The sequence below is a fragment of the Rhineura floridana genome, chromosome 3, assembly GCF_030035675.1.
Source record: "Rhineura floridana isolate rRhiFlo1 chromosome 3, rRhiFlo1.hap2, whole genome shotgun sequence".
Taxonomy (NCBI): Eukaryota; Metazoa; Chordata; class Lepidosauria; order Squamata; family Rhineuridae; genus Rhineura; species Rhineura floridana.
The window spans coordinates 1407563-1431415 of NC_084482.1; the positions used below are offsets into that span (position 1 = coordinate 1407563).

A 23853-nucleotide genomic window follows, 5' to 3' on the forward strand; every position below is an offset into this window, starting at 1 on the left:
TGTGTCTGGGCTATGCCAATTCAAACTGCAGAGGGTGGCTCACATGACTAAATGTTCCTCTATTTTTGAAAAATCCTGTATCTGAGAAAGCTAGCATGTGAGGAAGAAACCAAGGCTTGAACCGTCTCCCTGCGTGCCAAGTTGTCTGTGTGGAGTAGGGGGTGGGGTTTGCTGCCTAGTTCTGATCCGCTTGTATTCCGATACAAATCGGACTGTCAAATTTAGTTGGAATCTGTTACTAAGTCTGATTCAGCGGATATTCTCTCCCATCCCCAATGTAGAAGGAATTCATTTTGTCGGGAGGAGCATTGCATCATGTGACACCCCCCCCCCCCACACACCTGCAATCAGAAGTACAACAACCCAGCCAATGCCTTACTACGCTAAGGAGAACTAGGCCTGAATTTTGCCTGATACTCCAAAGTTTTCAGGGAGCAACGAAGGCAAAGACCTGGCAGAAATGAATGATTTGGCTTGGGAGCTTAGTGGGTTGCAGCGAGCATTAATTTGGCTGGGGAGAGGACATGTTTCTAGGGATGTGGTTTTCAGTGTGAACTCAGCCTTCCCAAAGAAGTGGCCATTTAATGGGGTGGTTTCCTGAACTGACTCCCCTTGATAAATTTGTTTATGGTGTTTGAGGTAGGAGATGGCGCTTCTCCTGTTCTGCTGGTGACCGGGACTAGGGACCGGTGAACCTAGCTGTTTTTATTCTCAAGGAACCCTTTCCCCACTTATTTTATTAATATAATTATTACAACGATTTGTATGTTGCAAATTATTCTGGGAGTTGTTCTAGCTCACCATATACCAGCCATGTTTTTTAAGCATTGCCACTGCCTTGCACAAACTGACTTTACACAGTATATGGTGTATATCCCTCCTGGAGCTGAGCAGTGAGTGCAGGGGAAGTTCCTAAATGGTGGGTATTAGTGAAGCAGTCTTTGAGGGAAGCTTGTCTGTCATCGCTGATCTTAGCATCTCAAGGAGGAATTGCTGATAAACTTCCAAAGACCTTCAGGGTTCTTTGGTACACTGCTGGAAAACCATTGATGTAGAATTTCCTCCCCTTTCATGTTTTGTAAATGAAACACTGGAGACATTTGAACAGCATTAACTTCATTTTTCTCTCTGTTCACTTTGGGGAAGTGCCAACTGTGCTGTTCTTCTTGAACATGAGAACATTTTGGGGGCAAACTGACTTGGGAGGGGCAGAATGAGATTACAGTAGGCATAGTTGGGCTCATAAGTCTAGAGCAGGAGTGGGGGAACCTGTGGCCCTTCAGATGTTGCTGGAGTACAACTCCCATCATCACTGACTATTGGCCATGTTGGCTGGGGCTGGGTTGAAGGGAGATGGAGGGAAACAACATCAGGAGGGCTACAGGTGCCTGACCCCTGGTTTAAAGCCACAGGAAAAGGCAGGCCTCAGTTTGTGTGGGGGGAAGGGAGGACAAAGAGGAGCTACTGCAAATGTGGAAAATTACAGCAGAGTGTAACACCACTTCCTGTATCCAAGTCTGGGGAATGTATGCCTGAAAAAAAGTGACTGGCTTGCTTGGATGAACCAGTTGCATAAAAATGGCCAACACTACAGCCAAATCAGTCCCTGATTATTAATTATACCTGGCTTTTTACTCTCTTTCTCTTTAATAATAACAACAATTACTACTACTGATTACGATGATGATGATATATCTGTGACTCTAGGTGTGAAGTCTTCAGTGCTAAAGTGGCTTATGACAAGGCCAGCATCAGCCTGGAACAGGAGTCTAAAAGATGTTGACCTCTTGGTCAATGGTAGTCCAGTACAGTCAAAATCAATGTGTTGGTGATGGTGGCATAATCATGATTGTGCCTGTTGTTTATGTTCCCGTGGTGAATCCAACATTCACAAGCTGATTTTAATGTCTGCTTAGGGGCCACTGTCATATAGACCTCAATATACACAGGTGTGAATCACACAACCTGTCCACAACATAACCTGCAGTATGCAGCTTACAGATCCTGTGCACACATGGATGTCGGGAACTCTGAGGGGGATGGAGCTGGCAGATGAAATAACAACCCCACCCCCAGTACACTGATTATCATGTCTGCACTGGGCTAGTGTTTTAGGTCTGTTCCAAGGATAAAGACCACACATATTAAAGGCCTATGGAAAAATGGGCAGCTTTGTCCTCTCCCCACTCCTGTACTAGAATAAAGATTTACTGCACTTTCCAATCCAGCAGTCGTTTACTTTTCTTGTAGCATAAATATTTAGATGACTGCAAGATTTATAGGGAGACAGATATAGCTTTCTGCTCTCCATTGGAGAAGATGGTAAGAGGTGCAACTGTGAATTTAGGACTCTGGGGTGGCTGAGTGGAGACGAGAGTGGGCCAGAACAGTGGATTTGGAGCTTCTTAGATCTTCAGGCCAGTTCCCAACTCAAAACTAGGTAGATGGCTAACTGCTGAATTTCCTTCATCTTAGACAAAATGGCTCAGCAAGACACAACTATAGACCTGATTAGCAAACAACTGTTGGTGTCAAGGAGATAGCATGCAAGTTTTTTTCCTCTTATAAGCCATATGCATAGGTCATACTTTGTGCACAGAGATACGAGGAAACCAGTTCATCCAAGCAAGTGTGTAAGTTTGTGTGTGTGTGTGTGTGTGTCTGGTAATGACAACATGAAATTTTTTTACACTCCAGGCCTTAGCCTGGAAGACAAAGCTACCCCTGAAACATTAGCCATCCCTAATAGAGTCCATCTCTAAATAAGGGGTGTATCAGCAGCTAGAAGAGGAGCGGTGCGCAGAAGCTAGAGGAAGAATTGTGAGTGGAGGGGTGTCCTGTTTCCCATATTGGGAAATTCATCAAACCTGCTGTAGCCTGGAACTGGGTGTGTGGAGGGCAACTGAATGGGTCATCGCTGTGGGCTGCTCTACCCACCTTGGTGACTGCCCATAAAAGCAAGCTGAGAGTGAGAGACTAGGGTGATGTCAGCAAGCTCCAGGAGCCCTCTTCATTGTGAGGTTTTGGGGTGATCTTGTTTGGGCCCTGGGTGACAGCAGGGAATGGGGAGGGCATGGATGAAATCCTGCGTGAAAGCCAGGAGGCTGAGAGATGTTGAGTGGGGAGGTGTGTTGGAAGCAGAAGGAAATGCTATCTGTATATATTTATTAGTAATTTGTATTAATGGTTTTGTTCTGTATTATTGTAACATCTGTTACCGTTTTTTCATTTTCTGTACACTGTGGAGAGATAATTTCTATGTATTAAGCGGTATAGAAATTGTCTAAATAGATAAGTAATCTGTAGTTTTCCAGAAGCTGTTGGATTTTCTGACTGTTGGCCATGTTGTCTGGGGCTGATGGGTGCTGGAGTCCAACGACCTCTAGAGACCCAAAGGTTCCCCACCTCTGCTTTAGCAAACAGAAAGTGTGCTCTTCTAAAACATTTCTACAACCATGAGAACTAGATGCTTGGCACTTAAAAAAAAATCTGATCCTGTTTGTAACATTTTAGATGCAAGGGTCATGGAACAGGGTGCAACTTTTGTCCTCTGCTGGTTTATTCACTCTAATTAATACTGCCTGGGCCAGGTGGTTGGTCCAATTGAGCAAAATTGTACAATGAATTAAGTAGGCAAATGGCAACTTGTCAAGATTCAGACGCAGTCTGCTGTGTGAACATATCACACTTTTCAGAAATTCCCTGAGGTATCAGTTAGGTTTCCTCCTGACCTGGCAGTCAGGGGAGCATTGGAAATATAGTGTGTACTCTCTATCATCTATGAATATTTAATTATTTTTGCCAAAAGCCTTCTGTAAATCACATGCGGTGCTGTTTTACTGCTGGCTGGGCTGATAGCCTGCTATGAATGCTACTGGCAAGCATGATAACTAGTCCTTTTTCTTCCCTGTTTTGAACTTACTCCCCCTACTTCTAAAGTTATACCACTTCCCTGCATCAATTATCTGTTTTCCAGGCAAATCAGCAGAGATTCTTGCACTTAGTCAGGTGCATGCAGTCAACCGATGCATGTGAGGGTCAGAGGACTGGGCGCCTGTGATGCTGGCATCAGAAGAAGAACTTAGGAAGCTCCCTTATATCCGGCCCATCTAGCCCAGTATTGTCTGGTGCTCGGACTGGCAGTGGCACTTCTTGGGCAAAGGCCTTTCTCATCACTTGCACCTGATCCTTCCTTTCTTTCAACTGGAGATACCAGATATTGAACCTGGGACTTTCTGTGTGCAAGGCACGTTTTCTGCTGCTAAAGCACGGTCTGTTGCCAGGAAGGGTTGTACACCTCAGTGGCAGAAGAACAAAACAAGACATCTTTGATTCTTAATCTTACGTGCAGGGCAAAATAAGAACAAAGCAGCAGCTCTTTCTGAGCCCCTTCCCAGAGGACATTGAGATGATGGGGCAACCCATTCCACTCTCTTAGCCCATTGCAACGTACTGGCTGTCACCGTACAATGGGCGTTTCATTCTCTCTCTCTCTCTTTCTCCGCATGCAGAGATCTAAAAACATTTAGCAATTGTTAATTACTTAAGTGTCTGCTGGAGCAAGTCTTTCGGACACCGAGATGTACCCTGCAGTTCTCTGCTGCTGCTTTGTTCTTTCTGATCTTGGTTGTTTTTGTGGTTTTTATTTTGTGATGGTAATTATACATCGTACTTGTTTTAATTATTATAAGAAATGGGGGGAGGGGAGAGAAGGGGTGCTTAACTCCTTCCCTTCCTGTTCCCCTGCTTCAAATCGTGCCCATGCATGATTTGCTTCAGTCAGGATTTGTTTTAACCTGACATTGCTTCAGACGCATGCTTTCAGGTATCCAACCATTTCCAGCTATCCTGCCTCAAGAAGATGTGCTACACCAGTTGTGCAATGCCAAATGCCGTTATTCAGTCTTCACTTCCCTCTCTGCTTTACCATTTCCTTCTTTTTGTGTTGTTTTAGTTTCCAGCTCCACCTGACCACAAAAAAAAGACCCTCTGCGCATCTCCCCTGGCAACTGAGGGGCAGAAGAGGAAGTAAGGATAGTTTAACAAGAAGGAAGCAGAAGTTTTCCCCTTCTGAAATGTCTGAGGCTGGAAGGGATCAATCTGCTATTTATCTCTCTCTCCTCCTTTATTTCGTTATAAATATTGCAGAAAAATGACTTTGTTTCAGGGTTGTGGTTTAAGTGTAAAACCCCTCATCAGCTTCAACCCTAACAACTATAGAGAGCTTGTACCTTGGGAAGGAGATGATACCGCGATCTCCTCCAAATCAATTTCTGATGCATTATGCAGCAGATTAAGGAGTTATTTTGTGAATAATTAATTGTTTAAGGTACAGGGGGACAGTAAGACCAAAATGTTTTCGTAAGCCTGCTCAGCAGAACAGGCTTGTTTTCAACAGACGCAGGAGGCAGGCAGGCAGGCAGGCAGGCAGAACAGTGTCAGGTGAGAGATTAACCCTACCTGTGCCTATGTTTTGCAGCCCAATCCCATGCATATATTCTCAGAAATGTCCCACAAAATTCAGTGGTGCTTACTGTCCACATAAGTGTCCATTCTTCTTAACAGAAACAATTGGCCAAGGTCGATCCTGGCCACTTGTCCTGAAATCCTTATCTGTTCTCTAGTTTCTACTCCACTTCTTTTTTCCTTTTCACTTTCTTTTAACTCATTTTCTCTTACCACTTCCTTCTGCCCACCCCAGTTCAAAACTCGGAAGTTATTTATATATTATATTTGTTCAGGCTATTGCTTAAAGCCTGTCACTTCTGTGCTTACTTTCATCCTTCAGTCCTTCCCTTGAAATCCTAATTAGCTCTTTTTCCTATCCTGTCCAGATTATTTTTCTGTCCTACTTTCTGGTTTAACTCACAGTACAGTACAGAAGATGTAATGTTTCTCATGCAACTATGAGTAGGAGATCTGGAGAGTGCCACGGTCTCGTGTGCCTTCTCCACCTCATTCTCCTACATAAATCCCTCCAGTCCCTTCTATGATTTGCTTTAACATGGTTTAAAAATGGAAAGAGACAAAGCTGCAGGAATATAGCCGAAAGGATATTCAACAGTCATGTCACTGACAGGGGATCAGAACAACAACAAAAAAGCAATAGATATTCCATTGTAGCAACCAGGGCTTTCAAATCAACTCTAGACTTTGATTTAAACAGATTTTCCTCTTACTGTTGATTATGGTTAAAGTCAATGCAGATATAATGCCAAAACCATGGTTAAAGCAAACCATCTAAGGGAAAGGGGATTTGTGTAGGTGATGGGACGGGGAGAGAACATATACCATCACTTGTAGCCCAACAACTTCTGGTAGGTTACATGTCCCATCATTGCTGATCATGCTGGCTAGGGTGATCTGCCCATCTGTTCTCTATGCATTTGAATGACTGTTGAGACATCATCGCCCAGTTTGGCACAACAGTTCCTGAGCTGGAGGAATCAGGTTTTGTCTGCTTTTAGACAAGCACAGAGGGGAGGGGAGCCTGGCTGGGAGTCCAGAGTCTGAGAGTTCAAATCCCTGCTCGTGTCTCCTGGGTGTCAAGGGCCAGCTAAAGATCACTCCCACAGTGAGTGGCTCAGGGGTTATGTGCCCTGCCACCTGTGCAGCCGTGGGGAAGCTGCATAGTCGCAAGGAGCCCAGTTGCCCCCCAGCCGGCAGTTGCAGACAAGGAAGGGGCTGGTTTGTGCAGCTGTGGCAAGCTGAGCAGGCCCAAGCCAGCTGGGGAGTACTAGCCTCAGAGGGAGGCAATGGGAAACCCCCTCTGGATACCGCTTACCATGAAAACCCTATTCATACGGTAGCCATAAGTCGGGATCGACTTGAAGGCAGTCCATTTCCATTTTCAGACAAAAATCCAACACCATTCTGAATCAAGTTGGTGGACCAAACCATCCCAAATTGCACTGATTTGAACACCGCCCAATTTGGCATAATGATTCCCGAGATGGAAGAAAGAGTTTTGGCCAATGTTTGGATACCAGACACCATTTTGAATCCAGATGGCAGACTGAACTGCACTGATTTGTTCACCTCTGAAGATACTGTCACCCTGTTTGGCATGATGGTTTGTGTACCAGAGGAGAGGTTTTGGTCTCTGTTTCGATACCATCAGATGCCATTTTGGAACAAGATGGCAGACTGTACTGTTCCAACTACACTGATTTTAACTAAATTTGGCACAAAACTAATAGGGCTATACACCAGATTTGGTCAATTCCCAAATCCCAAACCATATTGGGCCTTGACCAAGTCAGGTTGAGACAGTCCTGGATTGGCCTGGCTTGGGTTGCTAGGAGTGATCTGGGGCTGTCAGGAGGTGGGGCATTGTGTGGGAAGGTGGGGAGGCAAGAAGCTTCTGCACAGAACAATGCAGAGCATTTGCAAGTGCTTTCAAATAGCCCTGTACCATGCTTTGTCTGCATGTGCCTGTTCCCAGCAGGGGGGTGCAGGAGCACAGTCAAACTCAGCAGAATTGAACTGGCTACAGGGGGCTGCTTCACCAGCATGAAAACAACTACTGCCATCTTTGCTGGAAGGAAAGGTCATCTTTAACACAGCAGAACCAAAAATAGCCCAAGTGTTCCCCTAACTCAAGTTCTCTCGCTAATTTCTTAAAGCTTTAATTGATTATCTGCTGATGAAAGCATGCAGTGCCACTTTATGTCTACTATTAGCAGGAATCAACTATATTTTCTAAGCCAACCTGTCACTGTTAGGAGATCGCTATACACACACTAATGGAAACCTCCCCTCTCTCCTTCACAGCACAGAGAGATGGAGAACCTGTGGTCCTCCAGATATTATTAGACTATAACTTTCCATCATCCATGATCATTGGCCATGCTGTTTGGAAGTTGGAGTCCAACAACATCTGGAGGACCACATATTTCTTGTCCCTGCTCTATGGGCTCCTACACGTAACGGGTGCTCAAGTTTGAAAGACATACTTGAACAGAACAATCCTATACATATCTACTCAAAAGTTAAGTTCTACTCAATTCAGTAGTGCTTATTGCTCCAAGGAAACTGGTTATCTGACTGCAGCGTAAGTGAGCTTTTGCAGATGACTTTATTGGAATAAGACAATGTAAGATATTTGTTGGCCCTGACAAAGACTATGGGTTGGATCCATAGGAAGGCTGCAGTCCTATATCTACATGGGAGCAAGCTCCAATGAACTCAGTGTGACTTACTTTTAAGTAGACACGTAAAGGATATTCTGTTAAATTACTTGCAATGATTCCCATTGCAATCTATGGGGCTTTAGTTAAAGGCTTTAATAACATGACCCACTGATCTCAATGGGACCTCAGTGCAACCTCTTTAGCTTGGTTGATACATATTGGGTGCATTATAATTAATGCAAATTTCATTTTTGAGCACCAGTTAATGAAATCTGTCTTCTTTGGTATTTTGTCCTTCCTCTCACACCAGCCAAAGCATAGGAAAATGTATTGCCACCTGGCAAAGGACTTTTGCTGACCCACTGGGTTTGTGGAGATAACTGCACTCTCAAATAGGAAGTCTCAGGTTCATATTTCTGCAGTGGCATACCACACATTACATTGCAGCTGTGGTGAGAACAGATCTGCTGGCCTCTTTTTCATTTCTCCTTGAGGCCCTCTAACAGTTGTTGGACTACAAGTCCCATCATCCTTGACCATTGGCCATTCTGGCTGGGGCTCAATAGTGTTGGAATCCAGCAATATCTGCAGACCCACAGGTTCTGCATTAAGGCAACATTTGCACCTCTTCTTACATCTGCCTTGCAAAGGGGAAGAGCCGTTGGTTTCCCCCCTACACACACTTTTTTTTTTAATGCAGCTGTGGTGAAATGTGAACCATGAACTCACTAAGTGGCCCTAGGCAACTTAGTCAGTTATTCTCTCAGCTACATCACTGAAATTGAGATAATTATACTGATCTATATCATACAGGGCTGTTATATTATCTTGGTAATCCTTGCTTCTGAACACTTAAATGTGCTATACAAAGGCTAAGAATTATGATTAAAACAGCACAAACACAGGCTTCAAAATACTTCTATACTGAGCTTAATAAGGGGCTTCCAGTACTATACTTGAAGATAGCTGTGCTAAGGATATCTGAGTAGTTTTTCAATGCTCATTTCCAATGCTTTATTGGTTGTAAACTGCTTTAAAATATCAATTTTTGTGTGTGTTTTGGCTTTTTGTAATGAACTACCTCTTTGGAATAAGCTTTCACCATTGCAGCTATTGACTGCTATAACAAACACTCTTCTTTGTTCTGATATCAAGTGGTAAACAAAATTGTCGAGCAATGTTATAGGTGCAAATGGTGGAGTGATCGTGATTATTTATAAAATGTATAAGTCACTTCAAGCAGCCTGAAATGGTTGTTTAAAGTGACAGAGACAAAATACAAAAAAAACACCCTAAATCTACAGTTCACAACTGAAAGCTTATAACCCAATAAAACAGGGATGGGGATCTCGTGGCCCTCCAGATGTTGCTGAACTACAACTCCCATCATCCCTCACTATTTACCATGTTGGCTGTGGCTGATGGAAGATGGAGTCGAATCACATTGGGAAGGCCACAGGTGGTTCATTCCTGCAGTAAAACAACTAAAAGTCACAAGAGCATAGGAAGCAAAACTAATTTCCAGCTCATAACAAGTAACCCAGCAGTAAACAGAGAAGGCTTGAGAAAACAAATACATTTAAATGCCTGCAAATGTCTGCCGAGGAGGACATGAATTGAGGGGAGGGCGCCACCACTGAAGAAGCCCTATAGAGACTTCCATTCTCTTCTATTCGTACCAGATAATAGGCAAGTTGCTTCATTCCACACCAGATGACAGACTTTCTTAATATCTGCTTCTTTTGGGAGGAAGGATATGCATTTAATTTAATAATAATTTAATAATAAAATGTAATGAATTTTCATTTACTAACAAAATCTGTTAAGCATATTTTGAATCTATTGAATCTGTCAAGCATATTTTACATAAAGCAGTCCATATGAAGTAGCTTTCATTGTACTGAGCTAGAAATGCCATATTCTCCTTCTGTACCCTGGACTTCCCAGATTCCTCTGCTTCCCTCAAAACATCAGGAAGCCAGGAGTTCACCCATGACTGGGTTAAAGTTATCACTTCCCTATTCAGGGAGGGCTGGTCCATTAGGGCAAATGGGGCACTGCCCCACCAACTTCAGCCAGCCCCCCACCTGCCTGCCTTCTTATTTACATCCTGTCGGGGGGGGGGAATTGCCTGTCAGCAGAGCTTGGAAAAGTTACGTTTTTTGAACTACAACTCCCATCAGCCCAAGCCAGTGGCCATGCTGGCTGGGGCTGATGGGAGTTGTAGTTTAAAAACGTAACTTTGCCAAGCTCTGCCTGTCAGCTTCCTCCTCATCAGTCTCTGTGTTGTCCCTTGTAAAACTTAGGAGGGAGGAGGATGGGGTTAAAGCTAGAATGAGCAGGCTTTGCCTCTCATTGCTTCTGGCTCTACCTACTGTTGGGCCCCCTGCCTTCCTCCCCGCCAGTTCCAAGGGGCACCAGCCTCCACGGCACCTATTTGATGAAATTCTGTAAGATTGGCAAGAAGTCGCCATATTAAAAGAAGGAATGCACCATTATCCACGTGCAGGTGATGAATGGATCCAAATGAATACTAATCCTCAGAAAGGGGAACTGGAGCAGTCAGATGGATGAGATTTCATCACAGAGATTCCTTGGAGATAGCAGGGAGACCCAACTGGCAAACCAAAAGTATGTTGCTCCTGCATTTTGGCTGGTTTCACCCCCCTTTTTTTTAAAGCGCCACAAGGGTATGCCTCCCCGTCCCTAAATAGGTATCCTATTTGGACTGGATTGTTTATAGTTTAACTTGAAAAATGATGGCTGGTAGAAGGTAACAGAGTGTTGTACCTGAGGAGCATCTTATAAACAGCTCCACCTGGGATTCAGTGAGGTTTGTACGTTTAACATTAATATACTGCCCAATCAAGAAAAACCTCGAAGCAGTTTACATCAAACAATATAATAAATCCCATCATAAATAAATAGCTCCCACCATCCCTGGCTATTAGTATTCTGCTGGTGATGATGGGAGTTGTAGTTCAACTCTCCCCTTCAGTCCCAGACAGAAGGAGATGGGCATAGCAGCCTCCTGCTCACCCATCGCCAGTTAGATACGAAGGTCTCCATCTCAGTTTCTTGCTGTCTAAGGCCTTGGGTGTACTGCACAGATGAAAGAATCAACCACTGCCTTTGAAATAAATGTCCCCATCTGCCATATCTACCTTATTAGTGTATTTGTTGCTGCCTGCCACCTTCTTTTGTACTCTAGCAGGAAGAGAGAGTGGAGGCAGATGACCAAATTGTGGATAGGCTAGATTCTTGTTCCTTTTCAAAGGATTCATGGGCAACTCCCTGGAAAATAACAACAGGAGAACGCTATTGCACACAGGTCCTGCTTCTGGCCTTCCTCTGTTTGGCCACTATGGGAAACAGGATGCTGGACTAGATGAGCTTTTAATCTGATCCAGCAGGAGTCTCCTTATGGTTTTATTTTCTCATGTTGTCATTTCCTATAGATAGAATACCTGTCTCTGGAAGAGAGAGAACCACGATCCTTTCTATAAACCAACTAAATTTTGAAATTTTAATTATATAGTTCAGATCTGAAGAGTGCTTATGAATGTTGAAAATGCTTCACATACATTATGTTGTTATAACATTTTACAAGTATGTAGGACACATGAGTATTATTATTCCAGTGTTGTGGGTCAGAGGCTCAGAACAAGAGGCTTATCTAGCGAGTTCACGGTAGAGGTGAGATTTAAATTTAGGGGAAGGGCCATAGCTCAGTGGTAGAGCATCTGCCTTGCATGGAGAAGCTCCCAGGCTCAATCCCCAGCATCTCCAGGGAGGGCTGGGAGAGACTCCCTGCCTGAAACCCTGGACAGCCGCTGCCAGTCAGTGTTGATAATACTAAGCAAGATGGACCAATGGTCTGACTTAGTGTAAGGCAGCTTCCTGGTCCTATGAATTAGGGACTTTCTGATTTGTAAGCTCTGTCTTATCAAAACCACCAGCTCTCAGAATGCGTGCACATTTACACTCACTCGCTCCTTGCTACCGAGTCAAGGCTCCAAACATCTTATGTTAGCAAATCTGGTAGGGAGTTGATAGAGTAGCTGGTAGCTGTAAGAGCCATCCTTACTTGGAAGCTGCTAAAAAGCTCCCTTTCCTTGCCTCTCCTTCCCCCACACCCAGCCCTGCCCAGCGAATGTGCGTCATTTGGGGAGTCCCCATGCTTGGCTGCCTTCCAAGCTGGCATGCTTTATGTGAAACATTGCAGTCCCTGCTTCTTGCTGTGAAGCTTGTGCTGTGATTTCCAACCCCCTCCCCACTTCACAGTTTCTCTGTGTGTGTGGGGGGGGGGAAGGCTGTGGATGTGATTCCCTGCTTAGGTTTCTATGCTGCCTCTTAGGGAGTTATATCCTCCTACATCCTCCCAGCTCCTGTTTCTAAGGCTGGCTGCTGTTGTTTCTCAACATTGTTTCAGATGAGAAACATGCGCTCAAAGGCAGGCTGCCTATTGAGATCTTAGCTGAGTTGGTCCACAGCCAAAGTTGGTTTTTATTGGACTTCACCACATCAATGGGCATTCATGTGCAGCGATACACATCCTGTGGTCTCAACCCCATTGCAGCCCAGTGAGGTGCTTTTGCTGCTGTGGCCCAAAGGGGCATGGGCGGGAGGCAGTTGCATCCACCAGCAGGCAGATTAGGCCGGGGCTGTGGGCAGCCATCCCAAAATCTAGAGCTGGCGAGTGTGTTCCTGAGGTCAGTAGCTGGTAGGGCCAGTGTCAGACACGGGCAGTCTGCTAAGAGCCATGTCCCAGCAAGAGGCCTGCTACCAATCCTCACTTCTCCTGATCCTCCAGCCTCTTCTTCTCCTTGTTGGTGCTTCCTGTTCACCTGCCTTCTCCAGGAGTGAGATGCGTTGGGAACAAGGAGAAGGACCAGTAGAGTCTGCTCACCTTGCCCTCTACCCTGGTAGTGTGGATTGGGCCCAGATGGTCAGGGCAAGTAGATGGGCAGCCATAAGAAGGAAGTGAGGCTACTCAAGGAGTGGTGTTCCTCTAGAGATCGTGTTGTGCAAGGCTCCCTCAAAAAAACTGGGCCCAGTGCAGTTGGCCAGGCTCCTGGTATTTGTACTAACTTGGCTAATTGGATTGCCCGATGTTGCACACCCCTGTTCCTTTCTTTGGCTCTGAGGCCTGGGCACACCCAGCCTCAGCTTATATGACCAGATCCCCTTCCTAGCCTTAGACTATGATGTTCTCCATTCAAACTCCAGAGTCTCTGGCAGTGGGGCTTGAGTTGTCATGTAGCAACCTGGGAGGAAATACAGCAGAAGGGCCATCAGTACCTTCCTATCCTCCCCTGCTCCTGGGGTTTGGAACTGTTGTCAGCAGGACCAGCCTTTCCCCCCACTTCACTCTGAGCAGATTTTAAGGTTGCTCAGCTAGCAACTAATGCAGACACAGCAGAGCCACAAGCCTTTTGTGTCTAATATCCTCAAGAGTGTCATGATGACGACTAGGAATGCCAGCTGGCTTCAAGCTCTCCTTTTAGGACTCTTGACCCTTAGCTGACTTTTTTGTTTCTCCATGTATAACTCAGATGGGTATCTCTTCACTTCACCTTTTCCACTCTCTGCCTTATGCTGTGGTGCAGTCACCTCACCCCAGGCTGCGGGCATGACTGCCAATTGTCTGAGGGTCAGGGGATGTCATAAACACTGCTTTGCCTGCCGGGCAGGACATGTGGGAATTTAAACAGACTGCAGAGTTCAGCAATGTGTTTGTTTAAATGAAACATTTTGGCAGATCTGGAAACATCCCTCAAGAATGAGGAGTTTCCAGCCAAAGCTGGCTTTGCACACCTGCTGTCATTCTGGTGTAATGCTCCGCATGACATTGAGACAGGCCTGTCTCGAGGGGAGATGACGCTGAGTGAGGCAAGGGTCCAGCCCCGAGTCCATTTGCCAAAGGCTGACATCAGCCTGACTTAAAAACAAGCCAAAAGCCAGAGCTTATGTGAGAGCCAATGGCATGTCTTTTCTGAAATAGTGCAGGGACTGTTTTCAGGATAAGAGCTGAGTCAACGGCTAGAACTAGTTTGCTTTCAAAATAGTCCTCAGAAAATTCTCGTCTGTGAATTTTGATGTTGAATGTTCTCTGAGTTTTGAAATATTTGCCAATATTGATTGGACTTTTAATTTCTGTACAGTATTTGACATGCGATGAGTTAGAAATAAGGGAAGTCTCTGATTCAAACCTTTCATCTGCCGTGAACTCAGTAGGTGGCCATACGCAGCAGACCACTCTATTAGCCTCAGCTCCCCCTCCATCTGTAACATGAGGATAATAACGCTGTCCTACCTTGCAGGATTTTTGCAATTTAAGGATTATAACAGAATATTTCTGAGCTATTTTGAACACTCTCAAGTGTGATATAAATGCTAATATAATTATTTTTTATTTCAGTGCTTTAATTTACATATCTGGTATGATACCGGCATGTAAAGAGCAGTCCTACTGGACTAGACCATAGGCCTGCTTTAACATCTTGCTTCTAACAGTGGTTAACAGCTAACTAGATGCCTTGGGGGGGAGCCCACACAAACATATGCAGCAACTGGTATATTCACAGGTATACTATCTCTGAATGTGGAAGCTCCATTCAGCTAATAACCTTTGATATATCTATCCCTCCATGAAGTCCTTTCACCACCAGCCCTTAAAGCATGCTTTATTTTTAAATGCACATTTTTCACAGTATCAGTCTTGGCTTCCAGACACACAACACATAGAGAGTTCGTCCTCTCACTGCTAAGAACAGAAGAATTGCCCCTTGCTGGCTGAGACCAAGATCCATAAATATTTGCCAGTATGACAACTGACAGCTTAAGAAGTTTCACATTTGTTGGTTTGATTTTGTAAGAGAATGAAAATAAGCCAACTAAAGCATTCACATTTGGAACACTGATGTGTTGGTGTCTCCATACTCTTCCTTTGTGCATCCCAACTTTCAAACAACCTTCACTGAATTTTTGGCTTTCTATTTCCCCCCCAGAGCAATAGCAGCTCAGGGCATCTTGGCCATGTTAGCTTCTGGTTAGGCCATGCTATGTAGAGCAGTAGGACACAAAGCAATGTTCATAAGGGTTGTGAAGGAAAACCTCATGGATTATACTCCCCTTTAATTAGCTCGGAGACAGACAGGTAAAAACTCTTAAGGATACTTGCAGACAGATGGTTCTAAGTGCTAACCCAACAGTGATCTTCCTCTGTAAGCTTCAAGTGGAATTGCAATTGACTGTTGGGAGTATTATGCTTTTCTAGGTGTGTATCCTGCCAGTGGTGACTGATGTCCATTCAGAGTGGTAGGGCAGAAGGCAGGGAGACTGACAGCAGACAAAGCCAGAGCCAATGACAGGCAAGCTCACTACCTGCAACCATTGCAAGTAAGAAGGCAGACAGGTGGGGGCAGGCTGAGGTTGGTGGGGCAAGGCCTCATTTGCCCTAATCAATGAACCAGCCTCCAAGGCATCCACTCTAACCTTTCAGGTGGGGGCCATTTTATAGCCTCTCCTAATTGCTTCTGATAAATATTTTAATGAATACCCAAAACACTTTTCCAGCTGCTTCTAGAGGTGCTTCCAGGCAGGGTCTCCAGTCAGAGGACCAAAGTGGATGAGACCGCATTCACACAATTAGCAGTTGCGTGGATGATTTTTAAAAAGTAAATTTTGGATGCAGAACCCTTGATCTAGATCAGGACCTTGGTATTGAGCAGGGGATAAGGGAGCTTTAATCTTCTGGCCCTGCAGTAGTCGTTATCCAGATCAGATGACCTCCTGCCCCCCACATTCCAATTTACTTTAAGAAGTCATTTTTGACACTTGCTAGTTGTGTGCATGGCATCTTGTTTAGTTTGGCTCTAAGGCTACAGTCCTAACCCCACTTACCTGAGAGTAAGTTTCACTGAACTGAGAGGGATTTACATGGTAAGTAGATTTCTCTACTAGACATGGTAAGGATTGCTCTGTAACAAACTATGTAGCAAGTACCCTTTGGATGATCTGGCCTGGGCATCAAAATGTCTTGAACTGGCTCCAGTACTGAGCATCTCAAGAAGAGGCAAGTGTAAGGGTAGAGACACACTTACTGTTCTGCTGGTTCCAGCGTACCGGTTCTACCTCTCTCTTGTAAAAAAGCGGGCACAGAGACACTAGTCAAACCTGGCACCTTTTTACTTTAGAACCTGTTGGGATCAGCTTGAGTGTGTATTTTTAATTGGCTTCAAAGAGATTTCGCAGCTGATCGGCAGATCAGCCCGTTCCCCCTCCAGGTGTGGCCAATGGAAACTCTTTGTTGTAGGCAACTAGTGTGCTCACATCCTGAGTGGTGTCACTTTTGTGGACTGAATCCTTTGTTGACTTTGGGGGTAGCAGCCACATGGTTACTTACCACCACCACTAAATCCCAGTTATAACTCCCTCTCTCCTTTGTGTGCTGCTTAGGATGTTGTGTCCTTACAGCTGGCAGGCAGCATGAATTCAAAAGGAATATATCTCCCACTCCTAACGTGAAGGCTGCAGAAGGGAAAGATACTCTGCTTAAGTGCTCTGACGTGAATGGACGGTGCGTCTCCTGGCAGCCAGCTCTAAAGGCTGCAGCCTGTACTGCTCTTAGTAGCTGTACTATTCTGAGAAGTCCCTAAAGGAGCTGGCTCTGTTGCCCTGATATTCTCTCTCTCCCCCCCTCCTGTTTTCTTTCTTAATAAACAGGGTAAAACGAAGTCCAGGAATGCTCAGTGGAGTGCATAATGTCATCTTGGGTCTTTGTGGGCATGACCAGATATTCCAGAATAACAACTCTGAACTTTCTTTCACCCTCTGGTGTGTTTGCACATTAAAGAGGTAAATTAGGTTGAAAGGTATCTGTGAACCCTAACAAAATCAGAGGCATTTTTCCTCATTTCCATTTTCTAAGGAAAGAGATCATGCAACATTAGGGTTGTTTCTGGTGGATGAAGCTGAACAAATAAACCAATTCTGCCCAGTCACCAGCCTCCAGTGAGAGAGGGGAACCATGGGCAGGAAGGAGGATGTAATGGGTAGTAGTTAACTAAAGGCTTATCCACATGGGAACATTTCTTTGTAGCAAATGCACAGCTTTTACCATCGTAACTAGGGTTGCCAGGTTCAAGGCCTGAGACTGATCCTGTATCTTTAGGAGAAAAGAAAGTCAGCCAAGTGCAGGTGTTCTTGCAACTTTGTAATGGGAAAAACCACAAGGTGGGATTCTCCCTTCCCCTGCACAATTTGTAAAGATACAAAAGACCTCTTGGTGCCCAGGCCCAGGCCCAGAAGTAAGGCAGCTTCTTATGTTCTACCTGCTCTGTTTCTGCCGGAGTCACAGTTGTGGTTCTTTGTCCTGATTGGAGGAAGGCTAATACAGAGAAGTGTGAGAACTGTGTGGATGCAGAATCAGGTCCCTGGTCAACTGAACTGGCTGAGGAAGAAGGGCTAGGATAAAAGCCAAATGAGGAACAACTGGGGAGAAACTCAGCTGTCGGTAGGAAGCCTGCAGAACCCCATATAAGAGAAAGCCTGAATGAAGGGGGGGGCGTTTAATCTGAGAAGGGACTGCTAGAGGCCTCAAGGGGCTGGAAGGCTACAGGATGAGGGGTGAGGTCTCAGCCTGCCCCCCCCCAGGGACCAGAAAAGGACCCTCACTGGGGAAGTGTGGAGTGGTGTAACTGCCTGTCCCTAATAAAATATGAGAAGCCAAGCTCTCCTGGGGGTTGCAATTTTTTTTTTTGTCATAGCAATAGGGAGACCCAAGCTATGGAAACTGGGCCTTTTGATGTTCCACTGCACATGGATGCCCAACACAGACACACAACGGACAGCCTCTGCTGGGGCTGGGTATGCCTGGAGCCTGAATAAGATGCTGCTAAGGCACTGCAAATGCCAAGGCATAAAGATAGTGACTTCTGGCTCACCAGAGGCATTTAATGAGTTTTATAGCACAATAGCAGTTCTCTCATGGCACTTTAGTGTGCATGTGTTTTTGGTACCCTGCTTGGATATTTGGATGTTTAGAGGTCTAAAAAAAGGTAAATTAATAATAACAATATATCTCCATAGCTAGCTTGGGAGTTGCTGCTCTGACAGTGTCGTGTGGAGTTTTTCAATATGAATCGACAGTCTAACAAAAGTAATCAATAGATTATCTACCCTACCCTAGAGTAAGCATGGTTGCCAGGCCTGGCCTCCAAGAGGTCTTCTGTATCTTTAAAAGTTGTTCAAGGGGAAGGGAGAATTCCACCTTGTGGTTTTTCCCATTACAGAGTTGCAAACACACCTGCACTTGGCTGACTGTCTCTTCTCCTAAAGATACAGGATCAGTCTCAGGCCCTGAACCTGGCAACCCTGATAGAAGATGAGGTGTTCATTGTGTATGTAAATTTGTCAAGGGACTGCCCATGGACAGGGTCCTGGCCCTTAAAGAACTGCTGTGCTCTGTTTGCTCAAGTTTTGAAACCTGAGCATGGAAACTTCACTTGCTTTGCTGGTGCCATTCAGAAAACCTCCAGAATCCTCTTCAAACAAGGACTGATGAAACAGACTTCCACTTCCAAAGACAGGGGGAAACTGAAGCCCATCATGGCCTTTTGCGCAATACCACCTGATCTGGAGATGTCCCTTCCCTTAGCCACCAACACTTAACAACAATGAAGAGCTGGTCACAGCAACAATCTAATATGGGCTGTTGCTTGTGGCTGAGGGGAGGGAAATTGGTTTGGCTCACATTTGAATGCATATCCACCTGATTCATGCTTTCTGAATCAGCTATCCTTTGAAGGTTGCAGATGTTCACATTTTGTGATCCAGTTCTCCAACCTAAAATGCATACATAATGTGTTTATTAGTGAAGATAACCTACATTATATTAGGAGAAATTGCTTTCAAAATGTGTATATTAGGAGGAATATTTCTGAAAATGCATACAAACTTACACTGAATTCTTTAAAAAACAATTTCAAACTGATGTGGAAATGAGATGAATTGAATGTAAAATTGGAAAAAGGAGAAACTGCGAAAAACCAGAAGTCACAGATTTGTCATTCCCTGTCTTTCCTCCATCCCTCTTTTCTTTCAAGCTTTGACTGGTTCTCAACAGCAGAAGCCAACTGCATTTATTTTCTTAGCCAGGAGCATTCTCCAAACAGTTCCTCACTCTAAGGCCAGTACACAGGTTACAAAGAACTTTCATCCTTCACTCTTCTAAAACAATCCTTACAAAAGCTGGTGATCTACAAGAACTAAATAGTCACAGGACTGTAGCACTCCAGGGATTGGGGACTCAAAATTAGACTGCTCTTCTGTACAAAAAAATCAGAACAAAATCCCACAAAGAAAAATAGTATGTGTGAGAAAATAATTCTTCTGTTTGCAGGAGGGCCTTGTGCATGAAAAAATTTTTGTTTCTGTATTTGTATAGAGAAAGATTGTTTTATGCTAGCTGCCCTAGTGCAACTTGAAGAGGTACAGTCTGGACAAATGTTTACCACTGCATTTGCTGTTTGCAAGAATTAGGTCTAAAATGTTGCTTTTCAGATTTTCATATGCACCATGTCTGAGCACACATCCTCTGTAACTGTGTAGTGCCTCTTAACACTTCCTGGGCTAAATTCAAGGTTCTGGCTTTTGTGTATAAAGTCCTATATAGCTTGGGACCAGGATAACTGAAAGGTCATCTAACCCCTTATTTGCCTACACAATCACTGCGCTGTGTAGGTGAGGGCTGTGATGTCCTTATATGTTAAAAACTGTAAATATGGTAAGTGTGGGTTTATATAGGGATATATGGTAAGTGAATTGAGTAAGAGGGGGGAGTAGAATGCGGGAGAACGTTGGATGATGATTGGCTGAGTGTTTTGAATGGCTGAAGGTTTAAATGAGATGGGGGAGTGGAGAGGAGAGTGGTTGGAAAGGAACTGAAGTGGGAGGCAGTTCAGATTGAGTCGACAGAGTTCTGAGGGAGGTTTGGATTCTATTAGGCTACTATTTGGACAGAATATATATATGACTGGAAACCTAAGAGTGACACTGTATGAAACCATACGCTTGTTAAACATTCCTAAAGCCATCTCGTGATTTCCTTGCGTTCTCAAATAAAATACTTTTCTTGGTTTACCAAAAGCCTGATCCTTGGCTGGGGATATACAGACCAGAAGGGAGGGCAGGGTAATTAGCAAGGCTGAAGGGAGACCGTCTCTAACAGTGGCTGCGGTGAAGGAAGAAATATGTAACATCGGCAAGTATCCAGAGCAACCCAGGATCGTATGCTTTATAGACAAAGATACAGGGGGTTTGTGGACAGCGAGGGCACCAGGACACGAAGTGACAAGAGTTAGGGAGACTAAGGCGAAGTCTCTAGCAGTATTGTTTACAGGGAGTGGCTGTAAACCATGGGATCTTGAGAGATCTGTGCTAGAGCAGAGTGAGAGAGAAAAAAATAAAACAAATTAAGACAACGATCCTGACTGGTGGTGTCCTGAGGTGGTGCCTAGTGAAAGGCGGTAGCCACAAGCAGGTGGGAACCTGACAGGTGGAGCCAAAGGTGGGATCGTCACAAGGGCCTCCTGTAGATACCTTCTTATCAGAAGGTCTGTTCTGCACAACATAGGAACCGGATCTTTAGTGTCGCATCACTGACACTTTGGAATTCCCTCCCCTTAAATATTAGACAGGCACCATCTCTGTTAATTTTTTGGCACCTACTGAAGACCTTCCTCTTTCAACAGGCCTTTTAAGTAGAGACCTTATTCCAGTCTGCATCTGTGTTGGACTTGTTTTTTAAGACTTTTAACGATTTTCTTTTTAAGTATGTTTTTAAGTTATTTTGTTTTTAATATGTTTTATAGATGTTTTCAGTGTTTTACCGCCTGTTTGCCAGCCTGGGCTCCTTTTGGGAGGAAGGGCAGGATATAAATTTAATAAATAATAGTGGAAACTAAATGTATTAAAAGAACTTGATCACTTGCAAGAGAAACCCAGAGGAGCCCATGTTTCCCTTCAGAATGCCTCTTCTTTGCCGAAAGACTCCCACTTTCATGTTCCCAAAGCAAACAAGCATGTAGGCTGTGTTTTGCTGTATCCATATGGAAAAAGGGAGAAGTCTTCTCAACTTTATACCTCTTAAAGTCACCTCCAGGGACTAAACCAGGGATGGGGGAGCTTGTGTCTCTCCACATGTTGCTGGATTGCACCTCCCACCATCCCTGACCACTGGCCATGTTGGGTGGGACTGAAGGGAGTTGGAGTCCAGCAACATCCGGAAGACCATTGGTTCCCCATCTCTGAACTAAACAGTGTGTGATGTATTGCCATCCCTGCATACATGCAGAATCTGAGCCCAGTCAGAATCTTAAGTCACATCCATACCATGCATTTGTTACACCATTCATGCAATCAAAAAATTGCTTGATTGTAAGTCACTTTGGGCTCACTTTTGTGAAGAAAAGCAACTAATAAATTTAATAAATAAATAAAAATATATAAAAATCAGAATCCAAGACCATGGTTTGAAGTGGGGTTTGCAAACTAGGCTTTGTGCCAATAGTGACTGAGGTTCCTCAGGGTTGTTTTTGGAGATGGTTGGCAGAATGGGTTTCATGGTCTTCTCTGTCTTTGGACTCATCCTCGAAAGCTGAGATTTCTGAGTATGACTTCTGGGCCATGACACCAGCTTTATGAAAGCCAGTGTGGTACAGCAGTTACAGTGTTGGATTATGGCCTGGGGAGACCAGGGTTCAAATCCCCACTCAGCCACAAAGCTCACTGGGTGACCTTGGGCCTCTCACTGCCTCTCAGCTTAACCTACCTCACAGGGTTGTTGTGGGAACTTAACGAGGGGGGAGTACCATGTACACCACCTTGAGCTCCTTGGAGAAAAGGTGCATATGAATACAACAAAATAAATAAATAAGACTACTCTTCAGTAGTGGTGCTCTTGCACGACTCCCATTTGTTTTAGTGGGCCTTGGACAACTGAACTCCCCAAAAATATGTGCTCTTTCCCAAACTGGTATATTCCAAATGTTTTCCACTACAACTCCCATCAGCCCCAGTCGGCATGGACAATGGTTAGAAACGATGGCAGCTGGCAGCAGGTTGTGGTATGGATCGGGGGAAGCGGCTCTTAGCAAGGGTGGTGTAAGGTCCCTGGGCCTGATTGTTTGCATGCACTGCCATCTGTAATATTTTGGTTTGCATAAAAGTCCTGCCTCTTACTGTTCACTCTTTGGGCCCTGTGTTAGAAGCTGAATGGTTAATTAAAGGCCTCTCCTGGCTGTTCATTACTCCTGTGCCAGCTGAGTGCCTTTTGCACATGGGGCATTTCTGTGACAGAACATTCTCTTGCCTGGCAGATGCACAGGCTCATAAAATACTGCTTGTAATAATTGAGACCTGAACCTTCTTGTCACCCTTTCCTTGCCAAGGTCATCTGCTAATTAAATTGCTGATTTGGCTCAGGAGAGTACAGAGAGCTGTTCCTTGGTAAAAACACACAAGATGCTGTAATGGAGGCTGAAATTTTGTGCCAGACGTTTGTCGGGTTTGGATGTAGGTGGATGTACCTTTTTAACTATGGGAATGAGCACACTGGTTTGAGCATGAGGGCCATTTCAGACATTACACTGCAACAGCCTAATACCATGCCTGGGTATATGCTCAACAGGCAGTTGCAGGTAATCCCAGCTCTCTGGAGGTTGTGCTTCTATAGTGCTGTATTTTGAAGAGCTGTTTGTTGTTGCATTATACATCTTGTTAGCCATTTCAAGTTCTACATGAGAAGGAGCAGGACATTAAATAAATAAATACACAAAGCTCATGTTTGTCTTTACATCAGTAGGTACGTTTGCAGTGGTACAATCACAGTTTTACCATCTCAGTTAGAAAATTTAGACAAAAGTGGTTTGGTCAATCCATTCGCTGTATCTCAGCTCCTCAACTGCAATATAGTTATAATGATACTGGCCCTACTTCAGAAGGTGGTGGTAGGGATTACCGGCATAATGAATGTAACTGGCTTGGTATACTCAAAAAGGGTCAAGTACTATTATTTACACTCCACTCTGTCTGCCACATGACCCATTACTATATTTGACCCATGCAGTTTGCTAAGCATGATATCAAAGGAACAAGTCATGAAATCTGTTGTCCCACCAGATTAAAATCGACATTTTGCAGGCCAATAAATTGGTGTCCCTGTATTTCTGGATTCTCATGATCGGTGGTGGCTAAATGATCAATATAAGACTGGGGTGAAGTGTAATGGCATGCAGCACTCCTCATGGCACATACTGTGATTCATATGAGTGGGAGTGTAGTAAGTGTTAGATTTGGATTTGGGAAGAGCTGGGTGTGGAGAAAGGCTTGAGCATAAAGCACCTGTCTATCTCTCCTTTTTCTCCTTTTTTTTAAAAAAGGTTCCCCATTACGTAGCATCCTAGCTGCCATATCACAAACAGTTTTGAGGCACACAGGCTGGGCCAGGGGTAGATAGTAAATCTCTCCGAGTTCAAACATACCTTCCCCATGATCTTCTCCCTGTTGCTCAGCTGCGTTAGTAATAGGAAGGGCTACTCAGCAAATCTGTAGGATACAGCTCAAGAGCAGAAAAGAGAGGGGGCTGGCTTAGTCCACTTGCAGCTGCCCATGGACAAAGAGGTCATACTCTTCTGCCATGGTCAGCATATGCTGCATT

General features: G+C 44.5%; 1 protein-coding gene across 2 annotated transcripts in view; it reads left to right on the forward strand.

The window, feature by feature from the left end:
• LOC133379142 (cAMP-specific 3',5'-cyclic phosphodiesterase 4B-like) overlaps nt 1–23853 on the forward strand; it is a 190506-nt gene that overhangs the window by 12146 nt on the left and 154507 nt on the right. The window lies entirely within an intron of this gene.